Consider the following 7,559-nt stretch of genomic DNA (forward strand, 5'->3'; position numbering starts at 1 on the left):
GCCCAAAATTCCCGAAAAGATTGCATGGTATGAGCCAACCGATATGCCGACATCTAAGCAACTTCTTTAATTGTGATTCGACGATTCTCCATAAGAATTTTCTTCACTTTCTCAACATTTTCATCGGTTGTTGATGTGCTGGGGCGTCCAGAGCGAGCGTCGTCATTCACATCTTCTCGAACTTCTGTGAACAGCTCGTACCTTTTGTAAACATTTTTTTTACTCAGAGTGCTCTCACCGTATGGCTGTCAACATTTCAAGTGTTTTTGAGCACTTAATTCCATTTTGTACTCAAAATTTGATGCAACTTCTTTGATCCATTTTTTCGATACAAGAAAATCGCCGAACACGCAAAACCCTTCTCTTATTTATGACTCTCACAAACAAACTAAACATGCGATATTGCGAAAATCATGAAGATATTTTCGAGATAAGATTGCCAACATAAAAAAAAAATAATAATCGAAAGTCGAATGTACGTAGCCCGCGAAATTTCAAAATTCACCTTATTTTTTGACCACCCCTCGTAGCGCGCTTAACAATCGATTTATCGCAATAATCACGACACATTAACGCCATATGGCTAGATTTATTGGAAAAAGTAGTCAAAGTTGAACTGAACGAATGGACGATGTAACTCGTAGCCGCGGGGGACATATGCCAGATATCATATTGAAAAAATGAATACCATGAAATATCTACCAGATTATAAAATTATAAAAAAAAATCATTCCAACAATATTTCAGTTTTATAATATCATTTTAAGTTCTCAAGCTGTTAAAAAAACACCCGTTTTCACACAAAAACACATCATTACAAACGTAGCTAACTGAACAAAAAACTAAAGGAACAAACTGTTATTGATTCCTACACGAAAACACTATACAAACGAATACTAAAAAATCATTACGAAATCCTTACGTACATACCTTATTAAAAAATGTTAGCCAAAACAAGTCTCTAATTGCCAGTTGCTGTGTAGAAATTAGCGCCAGCCGCTAGCGTGTCCAAATTTTGATAAGGTTCTCATTTCTCTCTCATTCACCGAGAACTTCATTAGCTTTTACAAATACTTCGATTGAGAATCATAGGCGAAAGCTGCGGATTGGCATTTGTGTGTATTAAATTTAAAACAAAGTCTAGGATTTATTAAAATAGCACGTGTATACAAAAACAAAAACAGAAAACAAAATTAATTTAACTGCATTAGCATATATTTGGCAGCTAAGTAAGTAGTTCGTAATCGTGTGTTGTATTGTATGGCATATTTGCAAGTGTAGGCGCGTTAATCAATTCATATAAATGAATAAAATATAAAAAAAAAACAAAATGCATAATAAATACATATTCATTCACAAATGTAGAATCTAACTAAAAAATAATAAAATGTAATTTAAAGATTGTCATATACGAATTATACATACATACAAATCAAAAACTAAATAAAGTCAAACTTATTAAAAATCGTACGAATTAGTTGATTTATTTTTGAAAAATTAGATTAAATTGGAATATTTATAAATTACATAAGGCTGAAGGGGATATGTTTCTCCTGCAATTTTGGATTTTTCTTTTTACTTAATTTTGTATACTCATTGTCATTTGTCTATACTCATAATTCATAGAAGATCCTTTAGAAATATTTAAATTCATTAAAAAAATGGCATTGAATTAAGTATTAAAGGTATATTTTCTGTTAACATTTCATAGATTTAGATGAGTTGGATTGGTGGTTTCTTTTTTAACCTTAAAAAGACACGCAATGGTGAAGACGATCTCGGTATTTTGCCTATTACATTTTTTACTTCCTCTTTTATTAAAGGGATTTTTAAGTCCCGATGAATTTGGGCATTCGTCACGTACCACGTAGCGTTTACCAAGGTGCGTAGGATATTGGACCGGAAATGTTCCAGAATTTCTAAACTTGAATTTGATGTTATCAAATCCATAAGTCCAGACTGGTTTGAGCCCACATTTGTAAAGGATAGCCTTGTTGTCCTTTGGCGGGATTTACGCCAATACATGCTTCGAAATATTAATCCTAGAACTTTCCTTTTGGAACATTCAACATAAATTTTTAGTGAATGCTCATTTCGGTAACTGTAACACGAACGACAAAACGGTAAAGCGTAAACTGCTGCCACCAGAAGCAAGTAAGAGAACAAAAGCAGTTAATAAAGGAGATCCGGCGAAGTGAAAAAGCCTCACTTAATCAGCTCTGTGACGAGGCGGGCATAAGCCCGCGGGCTAGCGAATACAGAGTAGTGATATTCCCGAACTAGCTAAATAATATTGTTCGGACCCTGTTTCCTCACCGTAAAAGAGACAACATGATATATATTCCAGCATCTCAGAATGGCATTGTTGAGATAATAGCTGAAGTTATGCAAGCAACAAAAATGATTTGGGACCGCAAAACTTCCGGTCCCGATGGTATTCCAAACATAGCGTTAAACAGACTATTTGGAGAACCCCAAAATATATATATAAATATATTCGAATCTCTGGCAGAGGCAGACTTGTGCTGCTCCCAAAGCCAAGGAATCCACGAAGTCAGGGCCGTAGAGAGCATATCCGGGCCCCGGGGGAAAATTGCAAATGCGGGCCCTTTCCAATTATGTCTAATTCATATAATTCGAATTACTCTCAAGTCCGGGCCCCTTTGAGAACTCCGGGCCTGGGGTAAAAAGTACCCGATCCCCCTCCCTCTCGTCGGGGCTGCACGAAGTATAGTATACCTCCATTCTAACATCCTTTGTGTATCCTTAATACCATAGGCAACGTTTTGGAACGGCTTATAAGTCATAGAATACAACCGTATACCAAATACGAAGAGAGACTATCTGCGTGCCAAAAGTCTTCCGAAACTTAAAGCCTACTACCGTACTATATGAGGCCTTGTACAAAACCAGTTCGGACAATGCTGCAATGGTGGTCACAGGCTTACCGCCTATTCATATAATGGCGGAACCTGTGAGAATATACAAGCAAAAAGATCAGTGTAACACTAACGTAGCAGGAATTATAGTGAAAGGGAAGGCTACATCCTTACCAAAACGGCAGAAGCGTTGGGAAAACTCGACAAAAGGAAGATGGACTTATGGTATACGCTAATCCCTTCGAGTTAGGGCGAGCGTAAATTCCAGCTAACGCAATTATTGACAAGTCATGGATGCTACCTGAAGTACCTGCATCACTTTAGGCTACGTTAGCCGCATTTATGCCCAGTATGTGATGAAGATACAAGGCATGGGTATTTTATGGGCCTACGATTTGCGGCGAACATACCAGCCTTACTATTAGAAGATCCGATAGGACCTTAAAACTTGGTCGCCATCATGATGACTTCAAAGCATGCGTGGGAAAAGATTTTGTCAATAATCAACGATATATAACACACATTAAAGCACACAGAAGTGAGTGAAGCATTCACCTACGAGGTCAGCTATAGCTCAATAGACGGTACTAGGCAAGGAAACGGAGCCTTGAAGTCGACAAGAGACATGTTTGGTGGGAGGGGCGGATAGGCTCAGCTGGGGTGGTTTCTGAAAATATGTACATAAAACAGTAGGGAGATTAAAGTGCACGCAGCTTTTGAACATTAATCCGAATGACTTTTGTTATATGTACCATACATATGTATGTATATGGAAATATTTTGAATGAATGAATGAATCAACGAATTTCTAATTATATTCAGAAAAATCAAAATTCTGCGATACTCTCTTATTTTTAAACAGTTTGTTTTTCCTCTCAAATAGGAACCATAAAGCCTGCTAGGAACGAACATTTTTACTATTACAAGGGTTGCTATTTATGTTTCTGACCTTGGGTACTTCTAGTGTTGTCAGGCGGCATCTGACGTTTGCATTGGAAATTTTCCATATTTTTCAATAAACCCGCCAGAACGTTTCGATGTGTAATCTATAATATATTACAGTAAACTTTAAAAATATATCTCGGCAAACAATGGAATTAAACCGTGAACATTCTCTTGCGATTATTTTGCATAATCTTCGACATGGATTAACAAGACATGAATCCATCGATGGAATAAACTCATTATTCGAGGAGCAAGTACCATCTTTTAGTTGAACTCGTATGAGTTGAATTTGCATCACAGTTCTAAGCTTAGGTTCTTTTCTGGTTTAAATTGCAAAACTCTCTCTAAGGTAATTTTCCGAAACTCATATACATAATACATAAATCTGTGGATGTTGGACAACATAACTTAAATTGACCACCTTTCTACTAACAGACATTCAAATTCTGAGTTTTAATGAAATATTCGAATTCGAAACATTACTAGCAGTTCGACATACTGCAGAGTTTTGACTCTTTATTGGCCTTTTTATATAAAAAATATTGTTCAGCCTACCATAAAAACCATATAAATCAAATTTTCGATAAAAGATAAGATCTAAAAAACAGCAAAAACAAGTTTAGCCACATTACAATCTGTACTATAAAGGTGAATGTCTGTACGTTGTCCGCGCATCACTACGAAACGACAACACCGAATGACGTAAAAATTTCTATACATTCATATTTTCATCCAATGAAGGTTATAGGCATGTTTTTATGATGGAACTCCCTTCCCACAGCCCCCAGGCCGCGCCACCACTCTCATTCGTCACTAATAATCGAATATTTGCTTAAATTTATCTAAAAAATCTTAATTTTGTCGTAGCACAATATAACAAAAAAAAAATAATGGGATACTGCATATCAGGAGTTTTTCTGAAATTTCTGACTAAAAAGTTTTAAATCTTGATGAACATTGTTTTTTTGTGAGTTTTTTACAAAGTTTGAAACTTTGTGTTATATGGTTTTCGTATAAACTGCATGTTTATAAAAAAAATTAAATAAAAAAATTTGCAAAAATGCAAAACTTTACAATATGTCGAGCTGCTATTACTGTGAACTCAAGTGTACATATGCATGTAAGTACCGTTAGAAAAAAGTGAAACTAATATGACAAATTTTTTTAACAAACTCCTATCTAAAAACTTCTAAAGTCAAGTTAGTTTTTCTAAAATCCACTGCTGATTTTCTCAACCTTCAAGCAGTCGTGCGGAAGCAGACGCTGCGGAAGGTTTTTGGGCTTGATACTTATTTGAAGGCGGCATCTTATCGCCTTACCGATGCTGTTTACGACCTTGCAGTTCTTAATTAAAGGAGAGTAGAGGCCACTTCACACCTCGACTATAGTCTGATACAACAGTCGCTGCATGTCCTGGAACTGCTTATTTGATATTTCTAACTTATTTGCAGCTAACCTCTATATCTAGAGACCCTTCAGCCGCACGGTAGTCTACAGCTTAGCTTCCACAGAAAATATTTCCGTGATGTCGGAGCCACTTTGGCGCTCTAGCAAATAATAATAATTATAATAATAAAATTAGTGTTTTAAGTCCCTGAAATATCATATAGGTAGATGTTTTAGAATACGCGCGACCGCTACTGTTACAAACGACCACACGCCCGCTTGAAGGTTAAACAATTTTCAAAACATCACAAGCCATTGTGACGAAATTAAGAGAAAAATAAATAAAAAGATGAAATTTTCTCAAACTCAAAAAGCTTTAAACTTGTGCTCTAAATGTAACACACGGTCTGAATAGTCCCGTGCCTAATAAAGAAAACATGAACGTAATTTCCATCAAGAAAAACGCAAACATTCCAGCGCCGCTCTTATATTTCAATACCACTTTTACAAAACGATTTATCTTTTGACTCAAAATGGGCCTCAGTTTCAACGATAACCTCTTTATTCGAGCGAAATTTCTTACCATTTTTTTAAGGTCTGTGAATAGCCGGTAGTCGCTGGGAGCCAAATCTAGTGAATACGGTGGATGTGGGACCAATTCGAAGTGAAATAGTTTTGCCAATGCTCAGAATCATCAAAACGTTCTTGTTTTTGGTCAACAGTGAGCAAACGCGGCATCCAATTAGAACAGAGCTTTCTCATAGTCAGATCCTCAAGCAATAAAAATCCAACTAGTTCTTTTGATATCTTTACGATGTCAGCTAACTCATGCAACTTCACTTTTCGATCATTCAAAACGATTTTGTGGATTTTTTTGATTTTCTGGTGTTACTGCCTCATTGTGCATCATCGGTATCCCTACGACTACCTGTTTCCCTAGCTCGAGTTGCCGCTCCGTGGAAAACATTTTGAGACAATCGAAGTCATAAAAGAGAATTCGAAGAACACACTCGAGCTTGACTTGTTTACAGTAGCACAGAAAACAAACTATGTGACATATCACGCTGAAATTTGCCATGTAAGCTTATAACAGTCCTACCAAAAAACAAAAAAATTATTTTTGCCATATATCATCCGCGGATCGTTTTATTGATACCGTCTCGTTCATATTTGAGTAGAAGTTATTTTTGTCTCTCATGGAACGGAGTTCTCATAACACTTTTCAAGTCATTACTTCCCTTGACCGGTATTTTTTCCCATCAAGAAGCTGTGTAAAATTAAAATATGAAGTTATTTTTGATTCATTGTTTTGATAATAACAAAAGTAGCGACACTCTAAGCACAATAACTCACGAACTAATGAATAGAATATCATGAAATTTCAACAGCTCTTTTTAAGTTTAGTACTAATCGAAATATAGGTGAACGCAATAAAATTAGTGCCATCTATGTCCCGAACCTAACGACTTTTCCGTCCATGTGTTATATTGGTAAACAAAAATTATATAATATTGTATATTTTTTCAAGGGACTATAACTGTTATGATTTATTTCCAAAGGGGTAATAAATCATTGTCGGCAGCCGCCGTAGCCGAATGGGTTGGTGCGTGATTACCATTCGGAATTCACAGAGAGAACGTTGGCTCGAACCTCGATGAAACACCAAAATTAAGAAAAACATTTTTCTAATAGCGGTCGCCCCTCGGCAGGCAATGGCAAACCTCTGAGTGTATATCTGCCATGAAAAAGCTCCTCATAAAAAGTATCTGCCGTTCGGAGTCGGCTTGAAACTGTAGGTCCCTCCATTTGTGGAACAACATCAAGACGCACACCCCAAATAGGAGGAGGAGCTCGGCCAAACGCCCAAAATGGATGTACGCGCCAATTATATAATATATATATATATAATAAATTATTGTTATTTGTTCATCGATGTGTTTTGAGTCAAGAAAAAAGAAGTTAAAATTTTACCCTTCTTTTTTGGATAAAAAATTAGAGTTAAAATTTCATTTAAAAATAGAAGTTAAAAAAACGAAGTAAAACCAGTCGATGTTAGCCCAAAAGGAGATTGTAACAGTAGAGTAGTGAAAAAAGTAACTCCTGACTCTTTTGAAAAAGTCGAACAAATTTATAGCATTAATATTTCTGGCTAAAAAACATGGCATTTCTTTTTAAGGACGTAGTCTGATCAAATACTCATTTTATTTTATTACAGATATTTTTTAGGAATTTGTTTTTAAGGAAATAAAATGTGATCGTTTCTATTTTATAGTACGTTATTATTGGCCTCAATAGTATACAGAAACAAAAAGTCCTTTTTTTTAAATCCGCCATTTTGTTTTTTTTTTC

The sequence above is a fragment of the Anastrepha obliqua genome, chromosome 4 (assembly GCF_027943255.1).
Source record: "Anastrepha obliqua isolate idAnaObli1 chromosome 4, idAnaObli1_1.0, whole genome shotgun sequence".
NCBI lineage: Eukaryota > Metazoa > Arthropoda > Insecta > Diptera > Tephritidae > Anastrepha > Anastrepha obliqua.